We start from the raw sequence: 18,680 nt of genomic DNA, 5'->3' as shown, positions 1-18,680 counted from the left end.
AGCAATTACCACTCCAGCTATGTCTTTTGAAGATTCAGTTTGTTCTTTCAATTCCTCTGTTCGGATCTGCTCTGTCACAGAGTTGTTTACTTTGGTTGGCTCATTTCTCAATACTTCCTGGGTTGGAGGATTGGAGACAGAAGTTGAGGACACTTCCTTATTTTCCCCCAATGGTTCAAAACAGTTGTTGTCAATAAAGTCAGCTTCCTTACTCTCTGAGTTTTAACTTGCCATACCTTTTTTTCTGGGACCTTTTTACTTTCAACCGGGGGTTTAGTCTGCTTGAGCTCTCCTTTCGGCTTGATAGGCCAGGATTTTGCCCAATGACCAACTTTCTTGCAATGGAAGCAGGCAAAGGGGATAGATTCATATTCTATTTATTGTTTCCATGTCCCCAAATTTGACACTATATCTATCTGTTCTGGCATGTCTGCATCATGGGCTATCCCTACACAAAACCTAACATGAGTGAGTCTCCTTTTTGAAGCTGTGACTGGGTCTATAGAGGAGAGTTCACCAAAGGAGCTTGTGATTCCTGAGAAGATGCTTTCTACCCAATATTCAAGAGGCAGACCTGGTAGCTTTACCCATACTGGAACTTGAGCCAAAAGAGAGTCATTCATGTTTAGATTCGGATGCCATTTCCGAAGAACCAAGGTTGTCTTTCCTACCATCCAGGGACTTCCACAAAGTATCCTTAATTTATCTTCTTCACACGAGAATGTAAAAGACAGGAGGCCTTTAGGAAAAGCTGAGATTTCAACATTACCCTTCAGAGCCCATTTTCGCTTGACATAAGCCCTCACAACTTCGATGTTTGGACGTGAACCCATAAATTTGCCTACCAAGGAGTTCGACATACTATTTATATTATGATCCAGTACCAGATCAAGGATAGAGATAGCGAACTTTCCACCAAATGGATCAGAAATATTCTTGACAGGAGGTAAAGAGGATTTACCAGGTGTTTTTGTTCCAAAAAGGGATGACCATTTTTTAGGTTCTTTTCTGTTCTCCAAGGTCTCTTCACATGGGCTGGACCTCCCGCTGAACCCCTCCCCCGAAAAACCCAAAATCCACTTTCTTCTCTTGTAGAGTACCACCAGTCTGCAAAATGTCAACAGCCTTCAGAATGTCTGGAGGCTTGTCCTTCTCTCCCATGGGACCAGCACCTTCGATTTGGCTGCTCCCACCATTGGATCCAAAGTTCCCGCCTTTCAGAGATTTTGAATTTTGAATTCTCCCATTAACGCTTCCTACTCCTCCCAGTTGCATGCTGTTTCAAAAAGAAAAAAGCCAAACTTGTTGTTTTAACATCAATTTTCTATTTGGCTGGTTTTTCTGTTTTTATGTCTAAGTTTTGTTCGGTGGTCGGATGGAGGCCACTTTTACCTTCCAAACGCAGAAGCAACAGAAGGCACTTTATGGGTTTGTTAATATGATTCTATGGTTATATTCTTGTTGATTTATGTATTTATGTATATAGTTAATGATGCATTGATGAATAATGGTAGTAACGTTGCATTAAAAAATACTAGTAATAGCATAGTTGTAATGGTTATCTTAAAAGAAAAAAAATTAGCTTTTTGTTAGTAAATTTTGGTTTATTTCTCTAGGGTATTTTGGTGAGCATTACCAGTTTGCATGAATTCAAATATCAAACTTAATTAATCTTAAATTCAATATTTAAATCAATTCTCATGCAAAGATTAAATTGAAAATCCTACAACACATGCCAAATTAATCAATTCAATTAATTGATTAATTAGATCAATTATCTTTCCAATCTCTATTTCTATCTTTCACTTTGTTTTTTTCCAAAAAACTTTCAATCAGTCATCTCCAGTTAACAATTTAACCTATTTTAATTTATTAATTCATTTTAATTGATTAATTACATCATTCTTTAATTCTCCTCCAAACATTTTTTTCATCTTTGAATCAGTTTTTTTCTCAATCAGTTAAATCATTTATCTATTCAATCAATTGAGTTCCACCTCTTAATCATTTTGTTCCACCTCCAAATCAGTAGTTTAACTATCAATCAGCTTTTTAGCTCACTTGAGTTCTACCTTTTAATCAATCCTCTCCAAAAATCTATAAATTAACCATCAATTCTCCATTTTCAACAATCACGAACTTTGAATCTTTGTGTCAATTGCAGGTTAGCAGTGCAATATTTGAGAGCCATCATACCACAAATAGGAGAAGAACAATGGAAGCTATATGCGATCATGGAATAGGGAGTTTTGATTAATATTTTACATCTTTCTTGCTTTGTTTATATTATTTTATTGAATATGTTTGGATTGCTTGAATAGTTAAGGAATTCATGATTTTCCTTATTTCATATTTAGAAATGATGATTTTAAGCATACACATATTTAATTCTAATATCTTTGATGTTGCAGTGAATTTATGTGTTGATTATGAATGTCAAAGTGGGATCTTATCTGCTACTATGAGTGCTTGGAACTCATCTTTTATTGGTCTGAAGAATCAATACAAGGACATTTGGCTTGGAAATGTCCAACCAACCTTTCTTTTTCTCATTTATTTTCTAAATAATTATGTTGAAGGAGGTTGCAATTTTGGTTTTGTAGGAGAAATATTGTTAGGGGTAGATGGAATATCTTATTGTTTTTCTATCAATGACAAAGGGGGAGATTGTTGCACATATGGATGTCATTGTTGTCATCGATGTCAAACCTTTGTCAATCTCATGTTGCCCCAGTTGTTATTGGTGATCCGGATATGGATAGGTTAAGTTGATGTACATTGTATATGGTTGATGGTATGGATGTTTATTTCCTTGATACTATGCTACAAAAGTAACTACAAGTTCACATTGTGTTGATGAGATGATATGAAGTGAAGTTTAGTAAGTTTCCAAAAGTATGGCATTCTTCACCTGATCTGGAAGTATTTTTGTTGTTTTCTCTGGAGAAACTTATTGTGGACCAGAATAAGTATTTGTATCCGATATGTCTTAAGATGTTTTAAGTTCCTATTCTTAATGTGATAGATCTCATGGTTCTTTTTGATTAACCGCTCTATTTTTGTTTGGTCCAAGATTAGACAGTGTGTTTTGTAGGACAAATTTTGTACTAGTTTATGCACTTTGGTCCAAGCAGTTAGGTGTAAAATGATTTTGATTTTTATTGGAAAGCATGTTGATTTGGTGTGAATACTCACACATTTTACCTTTTGGATAATGTATTTTTGGGTCAATGCTATGTGCACGTCACATACTCTTTTGGTCGGCCTAGTGTTACTTGCTTTTGGATTCGATTGGAATATATTGAGTAGATTGGTTGTGTTAGTAGAAAAGTGTGTGTATGTGAATATGTATATGTGTATGAGAGATGGATACAAAGTAGTATAGAGAGCAAGATAAATGACTGATAGATGTGAATTGAGCAAGTGCAAAGATTTGGATGTGTATAGAGAAAACAAATAAGTACATGCAGTGAACTATTATCTACATTTTTGCAGATGATTTTTGTATACAATTCGATCTACTATTCCTATTATTTTATGAGATCAATTTTGTATCTTGCTAAAGAAGTGATCTTCAGCTAAGTGAATCCTTTTTGTATCTATCCTGAGGTTGTGCACCTCAGTTTGCAAGTCCAAAGTCGTAAGCTCTTTTTGGCATGAAGCCTTGTTTATTGTAAACTTGTTACTATATATTGTCAATTTAATTCTCACTGCATTTTTTCCCAATTTGGATTATCCACATAAAAATGAGTTCTTGTGTGGATGTTTTTTCTTTTACTGCTATTTACTTTTAGCTCATTGATATGGATGAATGATAAAGTTAGAATCTTTTCAAATTGGTAATATTTTGTGAATGTTGATTCACCCCACTCACCCCCCACCCCTCTCTCTCAACATCCGGTAGTGTTCAACATACATGTGTTCATGTAGCTATTTACTATTTTGTGATTAAAAACTTATGTAATGTCCCCATTTTAATTAAATCTAGATTAATTTTCCTTATTTTTGGTGAGCTAAGGTGTGGAGCAAGAAAATATTTTATTTAATGTATATTTGGTCCTACTTTAATTTATATTTTGGGGAGTTTAGGCCATTGAATATTAAATAATATTTAAAATATCCCAAGGGAGGCATAGGTTTCCTCAGTAGACCATTTCTAGATGATTCCTCATGGTTATGACAATAATCTATGATAGGTTGCAATTATCAATATGATATTGTAAGTGGTAGGTTGTTTTAGAATGTAGGAATTGATGGAAGTTTTCAATGCATATCTTAAATTTATTTTTCTCTCCAAAATATCTTTGGGATTTTGGCAACTCAATTTGTCCTAAGATATATAAATTCATGGTTGGAGACTTACAGTGGATCTTTTTCCATTTCAACTTTTCATTGTATAAACTCTCTATTCTATAATATTCTTTTGTGGATGGAAACCCAAAGAAGATTATTGATTATGGATGAATATATATGAGTTTCAAGAGTCAGTGGATGAAAATCCTTTAATTTAGGAGGGAATTCTCATATGGGGAGAGTAAAGGAGCTTCATGGGTTGTTGTAGATTAGTCAATTTTAGTGTGGTATGTTTATGTTCAAGTCCAAGTTTGCAATTTGTTTTCAATTTATTGTAGGAATTTTTTTTGTTGCGTGGAATGTATTTTCATGTTATTCCATGTCTTATTAGCATACCCATGAGCTAGAGAGCTCATCTTTCAAGTAGGGTTTGTTTAGTAGAGCTTGGGTGGAACATCCTTTGTGCGTGTGTGACTGTATTTTATAGTTAATTTTGAGGCTTTTACTTTCAAATTTGATATTTTTGTTGTGTGGGAATTTTTTCATTCTTTCTAGCATCAAGGGTCAACCATAATTTTTGTATATTACTTTGGTGCTTTATGGGTGAAGTTTAGTAGTGTAATGTTGAAATATTCAATGTTTATTATACCTAATTTGTGAACAGGTTATTGTTTATACTTCAAATCTCATTTTTGGTGTTGTTATTGGATTTGTGATGTTTATAACAATCCCCATAAATGTGAAAATCATAATTATATGAAATATCTAATTGATAATAATTTGGTCATTTGGTGCATTGGTAATGTTGACTCTTAGCTAGTTTTAATGTGATGTTTTTCATGAAATTGTTAAATGTGATTAACATCATTCTCAACTCTAAAATTTATAAGAAAATTTTAGTTGGCTCATTACAACTTCAACATGAATGCAATGTATAAAATTGTGTAGTGTAACTTCACATTGTGTTTCAAACCTACTTTAGTGTTCACTCACATAGTATGTTCTAGGTCCACTTACGCTTGAACCTTGGAATTTCCCTTACACCAAGGTTTACCCAAATTTTTGGACTGCAATATCTTTCTAGCCTTTTCTTTGAACTCATGTGTAATATTTGTTGGAATCCAAGAGCACTGAGAGGGGGGGTGATTCAGTATTCTACTGGTAATTAAGAATTTAATTCCTTTAGATACGTTTCCAATTAACAATCGGTAAGCATATAAACTAGATATAATGAAGAACAAAGCAACCACAAAGATCAACACCATAACACCATAGATTTATACGAGGAAAACGTCAAAGAGGAAAAACCATGATAAGATTTGTGACCCACAACATCTATCCATTGGCCAGTTGAATATATATTACATAAAGTGGGGGCCTACACATGCAGGAAGGCACATTGCCTAGAGTGCACTGCTCATCACAAAGGAGCCTCACTGACTACAAATATAAAATACTGAATTACAAACAAAATTTTGAACTCTAAGTGTGCATCTGATATGCTAGATGAGTTCTGATTTAAGCACTGACTGTACTGGTTAACATTGTCTCCTTCCTTATCGGTAACCTAATTCGCTTTCCAATCCTCTTCACAAATAACCAAGACCAACTACAGATCATTACATTTGCATTTTGTCGATCAAGATCTCACTCACACAATTGCATAAATCCTATCGCATCTATATATCAAAATGACCTAACCGAACTGACTTATATACCATTACATACAGGAACATGAATGCCTTATGTTGGCTTACAATAATATTACAAAAGATAAATACATGTCAGCCCAAAATAAAAAATAAACATTAATCTTTATGACCGTTGTCGCTTTAACCTTTGTCGGATCAATCTCCTATGTCGGCCTCCAAATACCAATTCCTAGTTTGTCAGTTTCCCTTAATTTTCACAATGTCAGTTTTCTTAAATGTCGGATGTCAATCCTAGAATACCGGTGAGTACTGGATAAGTATCCAACCCAAAATGATGTGTATTGTCTTCAATGACAACACCATGAGCTTAGATGAGGGTCAATTGCCAACAATCTCCCCCTTTGGCATTGATAGTAACACTCGTGTGAAAAATGGATCATTGAAGTTTTGTTCTGGTTCCTGTCCAAAAAATTCCCAAAAAACTGATCTTTGAAAGTTGCTCCCCTGAGCTATACATTACTTCTTATGTCCCTTAACATTTTTCACATCCAACCTCTTCCCCTTTGACAGCAATGCCAAAGCCAAGGAAAATAATAAGATATGAATGAAATCAAAATTTGTGTTTACCGGATCTAGATGTACTTGAATATATCAGGGTAAGCACTCTTCAAAAATCCCAAGTAAGTGTCCTAGCCGGTTTTCAATGTTCCCAAAATTGATACAAACCCATTAAGAATGTAGGCATGCAATTATTCTTTTGTTAATGAGTTTGGTGTGGGCTTACTCATCTATTCCATACATTCCCTTTTGTGAAGAAATAAAGTGTTAAGTCAAGGATTGACCAAACCTCTCAATTCTCTGACCCGGCGGATTAACCTATCCATATCCTTCTCCAAATTAGAAATCTCTGATTCTGAAAGCAAAATTTGACCATCAACAGTGTTGGTCAATGACTGAGTACCATCAAAATTATTTTTAAGATGCTCTAACCTGACCTTGGCCGCTTTTATTTTAACTTACAAGTTTGTTGTTAATTTAGTTGTGTTAGTGCAAGACCCGTAAATACTACTGCATTGATGAAGGGCTTCATCAATCCTTGTCAATTCATCTATCATCTTTTCCTTATCAGATGTGATCATGTTATCACAAGTGACCTTCCTATCTACATTATACATGTCCATAAATTGTCGATTTGACACTTGTTGTAGAGTTTTGTACTCCTTGGCAATGTGTTCTATCAAACCCTTTATCTTGCTGGAAGGGCTAGCTATCTAACTGATCTTGTATTTTGGGGCAAGTTGTTGCAGGATTGGAATGGCTTATTCTATAACTTGCTTGTCCTCTTATCCTTCCTTCATAAGCTTTTGTGTTGCAACAAATATTATCTCAGAACTTCTCAATATTATTCTTCTCAAAATGACTAAAATCTACTTGATCAGATGTGTCAAGTGACAACAATGAGGGACCAACAATAGGTGATGGTGTCAGTACCCTGACTTCAACCCATTCTTGTTCTTTCTCCTTCTCCTCTACCTTATGTTATTTTTTTTCCTATTCCTTCTCCTTGGCACTGGTGGCTTCACCACTTGGTGCAGTTATTTCTTCTACCACTACATCATGAATCTCAATTGTATATACATCAATAACCAGAGAAAAATTATCCTCAATATTATCTGTCAGTTTATTTTCCTCTATATCATTTACATTTGTAACTGTGGGAGGAATATCATTAGTTAATTTCTTACCCAAAACTGGTGGGTCTTCACCTAATATGCCTTTCCCCCTAGCATCAACTGGGATGTCTGGAATGTCAAACTTAGGAGGAACTTGCGGTGATGTGAAGAATTTTGGATTATCAATAAAGAATTTTACCCATGCCTCGTGAGTCTCTTTAACTATTTTATTCACTCTTCCCACCATTAAGCTAACATTCTTGTGCCTACTCCATAAAATTATTTTATTTGCAAATTCAAGGCACTTTTGCATCTCCTCTTCAGTTATTGCACCACAAACAGTTAACAAATCCTGAATCATGAATCCATGGAGATGAGTTTGGAGAAAGAACTTGAAGTAGCACTTGAAGACTATGATTCTAAAAGATTGAAGAACATGAAGATACAAGATGAGTTGAATTCTACAAAAGATGAGCTTAGATCTGCAAAGGAATTCATCCTTACTTTGCAAGAGAGGTTGTCATCTGCACAAGCCAAAAGGAAAGAACTCTTACAAAATCAAGATGATGAAGAGAAGAATGCTTTAAAGGAACTATGTCAGAAGATGAGTTAGGAAAATGGTGTCATGAAGAATGAAATGCAAGCCCTAACCATAAGGATGTCCAAGGAGATTGAAGACCGGAAGAAGAATGAAGAAAATCTTGCCAAATCTCTGAAAGACAGATCTGAAGAATGCATTAGGTTGGTACATGAAAATGATGTGTTGAGAACTGAATTAGTACAATCTCAAAACAATGAGCAAGAGTTGGAAAGAATGATGACATTTCTAAGAAGTGATATGGATGTTGCAAATGAGTTCAAGGCCAGTTCTGCAAAGCTTGATGAGTTATTAAAGAATCAAAGGGACACTGGAGACAATAGAGATCTTGGATTTGAGCATGGAGAAAGCTTCGGTACTACAAATCAAGAGAATCTACTAGACAACCGAAATCAGAGGTCACTTGTAAGACAACCCAATGCACATAAATTTAATGGTAGATGCTTTATTTTCAATAAGTTTGGTCATATGGCAAGTCAATGCAGAAATAGAGTCAATCAAAATAATAATTCAGGTATTAGTCAGTGTTTCAATTACAAAAAGTATGGTCATAGGACAGAAGATTGTAGAATGAATGTGAAATGTCATGCATGTGGAAAGTTTGGACATATGGCTAATCAATGTAGGTCAAGAAATGATCAAGGTTACAACAATGTCATGATTGTTTTCACATGAGTGTTGGCATCAATGACAACACCATGAGCCCAGATAAGTGTCAATTTCCAACAATATTGTGCAGAATTTCCTTAGGATGTAATGTGATACATGGACATCTACACTATGCAGTAGTGTCTGAAAAAAACTGAATAAAACATGGGTTTTTTATGCAACTATCCCATGACACCTATTGTATTTCTCAACTAAGAAAGTAACACTCTAAATTTTGTACCTATCTAAACAGAACATTCATGAACTCTATACAAAAAGATATCTTTCTCATGTTTTTTTATTTACCTATCTTTCCCTCTATTTTAGCTCCCTTGGAAAAACTATGTCAAAATATCCATTAAGCTATAGAATTTTGTATTTTCATGCTTTGTTTAATTGATTGAAGCTCTCAAAGGAATATTTAGCTTTCACTCCATTTAAATACATAGAAGAGTTTTGTATTCTTGGTGATATTGTTCTAATTCATTCGAATGATATTATTATTCTTGGTATTATTTCTCCATTACTTTTTGGGCAAATCTATCTAGTATAAATCGCTTCTTTTTTTGTAAAATGCATTGACAATTGTGATTTTCCTAGCAAACCAAGGTTGACACCATTAGCCTTAGTTAAACTTTTATTTTATTTCTATTCATCCCTCAAGTATGTAGGATAAGGGCACACATAAAGTTTTACTATATTTCTCTATTCTAGTAATGCATGGAGACCAAAAACCAATACAAGGGTTTGACTAAGGAAAGCCACTATAAAACTTCCAACAGTTTCTCTATATTTTTATCTTTTTAAGTATTTAATTGATTATTATACTATAATTATACATTCTAGAACCTTTTCGTTCTTGAGTCACATGGATGATAGCACATTGTGCTAATGTCTTCATTAAACATTGATGCCCTAGATAGTAATCTACAACATTTTTTTTAAGTTCCTTTCATTTCACTCTTTCTAGTTCTATGATAATGTGAGAATTTGCTGAAAATAGCCAAGATCTAGGGCACAATGAATAGCATAATAGAGAGAGAGAAAATATTTGATACGAATAAACTGTAATCTAATCAAGATGAAAATACTGATCAACTGGATCATCAAGAATTGCATACAATGTAGATGAGCCTGCTTATAAAGGCAAGGCTAAGAGACAAGAGAGCACAAAATCATGACATGTGGCTCAATGAGATGAAAGGGTAGCTAGGGGAGGTAGGAGAAATGGTAAAATATTCCACATGAGGTGGATCACCCACCGAAGGTGGAATTATCACTCCACAATAAGTGGATATGATAAGTAATAACAATATCACACCATAAAAGGTGGAAATTCTCCTACATACACACTCCCAATATATGCACATCTCCCTAAGTGTCTCATATGAAAACTACTATGTGGTGCATGTACCTAAGTAAACTTAGGTAAAGTGTAATTATATCCAAGATGAATAATTAATTACACCAACACCCCCCCTTAAGTGCAACTTAGGGAAATGCACTTAAGTCTACAATGCAACTAAGCAATGCAAGATGGGTCCCGGCTACAAGGCCATGTTGGGTACCCATGTACAAATGCAAATGCAATCTCCCATAAAGAGTGGAAAGAGAGAAAACCCCAATGGGAAAAAACACTCCCCCAAAAGAGTGATGAAAACTATATACAAAGGAACTCTCAAAGAAATATGAGAAGGAAAAAACCCCATGTGAGGTAAAAGTCCCCCCATGTGAGAGAAGAAGAGAGACCAAGTAGTCCCCCCTCAATGTAGAATCTGCACCAATGGTAGAAGCTCGAAGCTGAATGAATAAATTGTTCCATCAACATCGAACAACATTCCTCCCCTTAGGAAGAAACAAAACCAAAGGTGTATCCATAAAGTCTCCCAATCATGAAGGGAATATGTAGGAAAAAAACTCGTGATGAATGGAGTCTCTGAAAACTGCTCAAGTGTCCCCATATCGATGTTGAAGGCTACCTCCTCCAAAGGTGGTGTACTGATCCACACTACTGAAAAAGGTACTCCAAGATCTAGTCAAGATGAATGTAGAACAATATCCAAAGACTCGCATGTCTCATCTAAGGATAAAGAGACCTCCTCCGACTGTGGTACAAAAGTATCCACAATCATGTCAACCTGGAAAGAATGATCATGTAGAGAATGCATAAGAGGATCAGAGTGTTCCCTCCCAACAATCGAACAAGGATCATCTTCATCAAAGAGAAGATGAATATCATCAATGATGTCTCCAAAATCTGCAATGTAGGAGTCCACAAACAAACCTGCAATGTCTGTCAAGTAGTCATCCCAATGAACTGAAGCCGGAAGACAAGATATACCCTACTGCACTGAATCACAAGAAGGAAAAATTGTCGCATCATCAGGTGTAATAGGTGATGTGATATCAATAGGAGGAGATGAAATGGAAGGCTCAAGAATGGGGTCATATGTGAGAATCCCCAAGTTCAAGTACCCAAAGTTTTCCTCAAAATCTGAATCATCATGTGAAGAATCAACCTCATCAATAGAACCAAAATGTGAAAAGGAGTACAACCAAGATGCATGATCAACCACCCCAGTCCCAATGATAGCTCTAGTCTCCAAGTCTCTAATGATAACTGAATCAGGTGTGAACTCCATAGTTTTCCTTGTTGCACCATGTGTGATCTGATAGATGGAAAGAAGATTGTTTGTCAAATGGGGTACACACGACACATCACTGAAGGAGTTATCCCCAATGGCAATAGATCATTTCCCAATCACATCCATGTATGTATGATTGCCCATCAAAATCAGTGGCATGTGGCAAGGCTCAAATAAAGAGAACATAGACTAGGAAGATGTCATATGATGACAAGCCCCTGAATCTAGAAGCCATCTCCCTGAATCATGACTTGTAGTAGCACAAAGAGCTTGTCCCTTTCTTTTATCTATCCCAAAAGAGTGATCCTTTCCTTTATCATTTTATTTGGAAGAAGAAGCTAAAGTAGACATTTTAGAAGGTAAATTGATTTTGTTCTTCTCAAGAAGATGTTTTTATTCATCAATATCCTTCTGGTAACAACATTGTTTATCATGTCCGGACTTCTTGCAATATGCACAAAAAAGATTGTCCTTATTTGATTTCCTCTTAGGTGAGGATGTAGAATCACCTTGTTTTGGAGAGGAGGATTGTGCTCCATCTTGTTGTGGCTTAGGCTTAGGTTGATTTTGGTTCTTGCCTTTTCCTTGATTTCTTTGATTCCCTTTATTAGCCACCAATGCTTGTGACTTTGAAGATTTGAGAATCCCCATCTTAGTCAACTTAGATTGCTCAAGAACCAACATCTCCGTGAATGCATCAAAGGATGGTGGAGTGTAGGAGGCACCTTGAGCCAATCGATGGGTGTGAAAGCTAGAGACAAAGGCTACATACTCTGATGGAAGCATGTCCAACAAGTTGTAAACCAATTAAGCATCCTTTTTGTCAATAACTCAATCCTTTAGCTTTTCTCTTAGCTCATTTTCTTTTGTGACAAAATCTTGGATTGTATCAAAATTCTTGGGATCCAATGTTGTGAGTTCACTATCAAGCTTGTAGCCCTTAATCTCATCAACTTGACCATACAACTTCTCATAAATATCCCAAGCCTCTTTAGTTGTTGTACACTTTCAATGTGAAAAAATAAGGTCATCTGATACATACTTTCTCAATGTTCCAAGTGTCATACAATTTGTTGTGATCCATTCAACTTGATCATTAGGATTAGCCTTAGGATCAGGTGGTGTTGCTATTGTTCCATTTACATAATGAATGAGTCCTTTTTCATTAGTTTACTCCATGCCTTAATCTTCCATGATGCATAATTATGTGGAGTTAAAAGTGGAAATTTAGGAGAACCCATAGCACCAAAATGAAAGAAAACACAAGATAGAGAGAGACACAATCACACAAGACACCCCCCCAAATTAATTAATCAAAGAACCCTTCCCCCGCCCCCCCCCCCCCCCCCCCCCCGCCAAAAAAAAAAAAAAAGAAAGATGATTTGGCACTTTATACTTAGTGTGTGTACAATGGGCCACTTGCAAAACAAGGCAAGGTGGACTTCTGATTTCAACTTTACAACTGCCTCAAATAGGCTATAAGAGACCCCAACAAATATTATAAATGATCTAAACTGAGATCCAAGCAAAATACAAGTACCAAATAGGCCAAAAATGACCAAATACTGAAAGTACAATTTCTACTCAAAATCATTGCAAACTGATGGCAGATTATGAAAGTAGACGAAAAATTAAGCACTTTCAAAAAAAATGATACTTGAAAAGGAGGTCATATGACCCCAAATGAAGCCTCTAAATTTGCAAAATTGAGGGTTAGACAGGTACAGTCATCAAAAACTACAAATTGTGAAAAAATTGTCTATCAAAATTAGAAAACTCCTCCACCATTGTGAAGAGCATGAAAAATTATCCCAAATCAAAAACAATTGTAACCACAAAGGAGCAAAAATGAGCAAGATATGGCCTCTTGAAGTTGAACTGTAAAATCAAAAGCCAAATGGTAAGGGGGTCCAAAAAAAATTCAAAAAATGATGATGCAAGATGATGTCATCATTTTGCAAGCTTAAATTTGACATTCGTATGGTTGTCACAAAAACTTCAACACCCCCGCTCACATGGCATTCGTATTGTATGGACTGCTGACATGGTCGAACCAGAATCCGCCAAGTATTGTACGATGGTATGAAAAATATGATGTGTCCACTAAAGTGGACCATATAGCAGATGAGGTGGCAGGGCTACGTGTCAATAAAGGTATCCTGCATGGCAGCCTGTGTGGCAAATGGCACAGGTGACTAAGCGTTGATGTGGATGGATGATGCAGCGTACGAATATGGCATGGTGCATGTGTGGCGTTGACTCGGCTCTAACATGGTATCCAACTGGGCTGCTAACTGGGCATACCACTTGGTGTTGACAAGGTGGTCGGAAGACTACGTGGCCCAATGACAGAAGTCTGTATGGCTCTATGGTATAGTCTATGTGGTTGCTCGCATGGTGGCTGGTTGTGCCAGAGCAGGGCCCGGGCAGTGGTAGAGGTGGAGCTTTCGGTGGAAGAGTAGAGTCGGCAAGTGGAGGTCATCGGGAAGACAAAGCAGCGGTCGGGAGGTACTCGGAGGTGGCAATTGTCGGTGTCAGGGAATGGAGCTGGTGGCGCCCAATCAACATCAGAGCCAATGAAGCCGGTGGGGGAGCGGACGGTGGGCAACGGAAGGACGCCAGAGCTAGAAGGTGGGTGTCGGCAAGAAAATCAACACAGCCCAGGACAATACGGCCCTACAAATAATTAACGCACGGTACGGGATGTCGAGGAGGTCCTCCCGAAATATATTGTTGATTTTTTTTTTTAAATAGAGGGCGAAAAAAAGCAGAATAAGCTGAAAGAAAGCAGTTGGGGTGGGGATGCAAAGGAAGCAACAAAGTCCTATTAGGAACCAGGTTTGAACACAATGAAATAACTTCTCCAAGTAATCGACGTCATAGAAGAGATTAGGGATGACATTGAATCGCTCGAGGATCTAGCGATTATTTGCATATTTATTGGCCCTAGATCGGATCAGAAGAAGATCGCCGAATGGATCGAAAATACATGGCATACTCCCCAAATAACCAAATTTTTGCCGAAAGGTTTCTTTATTGTGGTTTTTGCGACGGAATAAGAGCACCAAAAAATTCTTGAAGGGGGCCTCTCGACAATGGAAACTAAACCTTTGTACATACAAAAATAGTACCGGAATTTTAACCCTCTCAAAACTGAACCCTATGATAAGATGATTTGGATCCGATTAAACAATTTGCTGATGGAATACTAGACGAAGGAAGCCCTAGAAAATATTGGGAGATCGCTTGGTACCTTGATTGAAATAGATGCAGAAATCACTATGGGAGATTTGTATTTGTATGCAAGAGTGAAACTAGTAGCAGTTAGGCGAATTCCCCCAAAAGTTAAATTGCGACTCCAAGGATCAGACTGGATTCAATCGATTGAAATCAAAGAAGATAAGAATTTTTGCTTAACCTGTGGTAGGAAGAATCATGATACAGACAATTGTCATATCCCCAAAAAAGAAAAAAGAAAGATTTGGAAGGCCAAGCAAAAGCCTGTTGTGGTATCCACTGGGGAGCCATTGTGTTTAGGTTGGACCAAAAGACCTAATGAGTATCTGCCAAACATAGATACGCAAACTAATCATGTGAATTCCAATCTGGTTGAGTCTAATGAGGAAAATATAGACAAGAAAATTGAGCCCTCAATTGAATCAGACTCAGATGTTGAGTGGATGTCTAGAGATGAAATGGATAAGGATTTATTGGGAATCACCGATATTAGGAATATCAACCAATCTATGGTTAACCCTATGACTGAGGGCAACAGAGGTAAGAGCAAAAAATCTAATAAGAAAAAAAGGGAAGAAGAAGCGGCCGAAAAAGGGCTTCTCAGTGTGGCCGAAGTTTTGAATAGAAAAAGTACCAAAGGAGTAAACTACTCCCTTGGGAAGAAATGACGATCATCACATGGAATGTCAGGGGCCTAACGGCCCCTGACAAATGCCGAATGTTGAAATGATATTTGGCCAAAATATCAAGCAATATTGTTATGTTACAGGAGACTAAATGCATCTCAAATGATGGTGATAGTTTGATTGATTATTGCAGAGGTTGGTCTGGCATCTTTCAGGCGGCAGATGGAAGAGCTGATGGGTTGGGAATTTTATGGAAATCTTCCTTGGTGGATATTGTCAAGGTCTCTGGAGGAAAAATTGGCAAGCTTCCCATGTGAAGTGTAAACTCAACCAGTTGGAAATGGAACTTTAGAATATATATGGCCCCATGAACTACCAGGAGAAATTGGTGTTTTGGGACGATATTACCCAATTGGTATCTGTCAGTGGGAACAGAAAAATTATAATTGGGGGAGACTTCAATGTGATTCTTGATCTCTCAGAAAAGAGGGGAGGATCGAAAAAAGTCACCAATGACATTCTAAACTTCAGGTACTTTGTGCAAATGGTAGGTGTTATAGACTGCAAGCCATCAGTAGGTTGGTTCACTTGGAATAATAAACGACCCGGATTGGCCAATATTGTTGAACGATTGGATAGATTCCTGATTGGGTCTTATTGGCCAGAGGCAAATATGGAGACTTCTGTCAAAGCTCTACCATATTTCATCTCTGATCATTTTCTGGTCCAACTAAAAATTAGGTCAGAGATACAAGGTGGCAGCAGCTATTTCAAATTTCAGAATATGTGGTGGAGGGATAAATCTATTTTAAACAATTTAGAAATATGGTGGAAATAGTGCAACCACATCAAAGGTACGCCTAGTTTTTGTTTTGTTAAAAAAGTGGCTTATATCAAGAGTCAACTCAAAATATGGAATAAAGAAGTCTTCAAGAATATCTTCTCTGAGTTGGTCAAAGGAATGGATCAAGCAAACTACAGGCATGAAAAAGAATTGATGGCTAGACTCTCAGAGACTTTATCCAGAGAAGAGATTTATTGGAGAGATAAAGCCAGAGAACAGTGGATTAAGGAGGGTGATAAGAACACTAAGTTCTTCCATGCATCGGTCAAAGCCAGAAGAGCTCAAAATCAAATCAATGAAATTATCTCAAAAGATGGAACTTGTCATAAGGACAGAGATAGTATTGGCCAGGCAGCAGAGGCCTACTTAAAGAAAATTCTAAACTCTGATGACTATTGGGAGGAGGCATGTGTTGTCAAGTTACTGGACGCAATCCCTAAATTGGTAACTAAAATGGACAACCGAATGCTGCTAGAACCTTTTACCAAAACTGAAATTCTAATGTGCGGTGTTTGGACTCCACCCAGACAAAGCCCCGGGCTCAGATGGCATGCCTGCAATTTTTTACCAAAATTGTTGGGAGTTCATGAAATCTGAGCTATTGGAAGTGGTGGAACAGGTTAGACTAAAAGAAAGATTTGTCAAAGAGATAAACAACACTATGTTGGTGGTCATCCCTAAGAAATCCAATCCTTCCTCCTTTGATGACTTTTGTCCAATTGCTCTTTGCAACACTGTATACAAGATTATCACTAAGGCATTTGCCAACAGACTAAAAAAATGTTTTACCAAATCTCATCTCCAAGGAATAGAATGGATTCATGCTAGGATGGGAGATCATTGATAGTATCATCCTCACTACTAAAACCATACACTCAATTGTCATGGAAAGATAGAAAGCTATGGCCATCAAGCTTGATATTTCAAAAGCTTACGACAAGGTGAGGTGGGAATTCTTGTTGGATGTGATGAGTAAATTTGGGTTTGCTCAAGACTGGATCAGAATTATCAAGGTTTGTATTGGCTCTCCTCAATACTCGATGGCAATCAATGGTTCTCTTTTTCTCTTTTTTGAAAGTAAAAATATTTTAAGACAAAGCGATCCGATCTCCCCATTCTTATTTGTGATTATGGCGGAGGCACTTAGTCAGTATATATCCAAACTATGGGAGGAAGAAATGTGGAAAGGGGTCAATGTTCACCATGATCTAGAGTCAATCTCACACTCACAATTCGCAGACGATACTACCCTCTTTGGCGAAGCAACTATATGGGAGGCGAGGGTCATCAAAGATTCTATGGAAATATATGCCAATGTTGTTGGACAGTGAATAAACGACAAGAAATCTGATATTTTCTTCTTTAACACCAAAAATGATATACAAGCAAAAATATCGAGGCTGCTTGGATGGCCAGTTGGTTCCCTACCGGCAAAATACCTAGGTATACCATTATTCTCTGGTTCTGCCAAGACTGCATTGTGGGAAGATTTGATTTCCAAATGTAGGAAAAAGGCCGACGCCTAGAAGCATAAATGGCTAGCACTTCCAAGCAGAATACAATTGATTAAAGATGTGTTGTCTGCCATACCTATTTACGTAATGTCTGTGTTTAAATTATCCTCTAAAGCTATATAGGCTTTGGAAAGATTTCTTTAAAAATTCCTTTGGGAGGGAGCTAAACAAATCAAGAGAATTCCACTCATCAGTTGGGACATAGCTTGCAACTCGAAAGAGGAGGGTGGTGCAGGGCTCAGAAGGTTAGAACAGTAGAATCTTGCATTGGGTGTGAAATTGATCTGGAAAATATATCGATATCCTGAGAAACTATGGTGCTCAATCATGTGCAAGAAGTACCTGGACAATGATGATCCCAACATGATACTTATGGCCATTGAAGGGTATGTTGTTTGGAGGTTCATAAAGGAGTGCAAGTTTATGATTACCGACCATCTCTCTTGGAAGATTGGAGATGGGAAGAAAGCTAAACATTGGGATGACTCCTGGGATGGACACGCAAGCTTGAGTAAGATGTTTGAAGGCCGGAACTGGATAAATGAGGCTAAGAATAAATAGGGGGTTCATGTAGTGGACAATGTGAGGGAATATTCTTCGGGAAGTGGACTATATGAATGGATTCATATTCAAGTCGATGGTTTGGAGGCAAGTGATCAACAAACTCTTAATGAGCTACTAAAAGGTAGGAGGATCACAACCAGGAATATGGATGACAAAATCATATGGTGTGCTGCACAATCCGGTGAATATTTCGTCAAACTTGGATACCAGGTATAGAGACTGGTCTAGGAAAAGAGTGACTAGCCCATGATCCTTTGTTGGGATAATTTGGTAGCCCCTAGGGTCAGAGCCTTTTTATAGATGGCCTTTCATGAAAGAATCCTCAATAGCAAATGTTTGAAGCTTTATGGTATTTACGGTCCAAGTATATGTGTCCTATGTAAAAA

This window comes from Cryptomeria japonica, chromosome 8, assembly GCF_030272615.1.
Source record: "Cryptomeria japonica chromosome 8, Sugi_1.0, whole genome shotgun sequence".
Taxonomy (NCBI): Eukaryota; Viridiplantae; Streptophyta; class Pinopsida; order Cupressales; family Cupressaceae; genus Cryptomeria; species Cryptomeria japonica.
Note: the sequence above shows the minus strand (reverse complement) of the source record.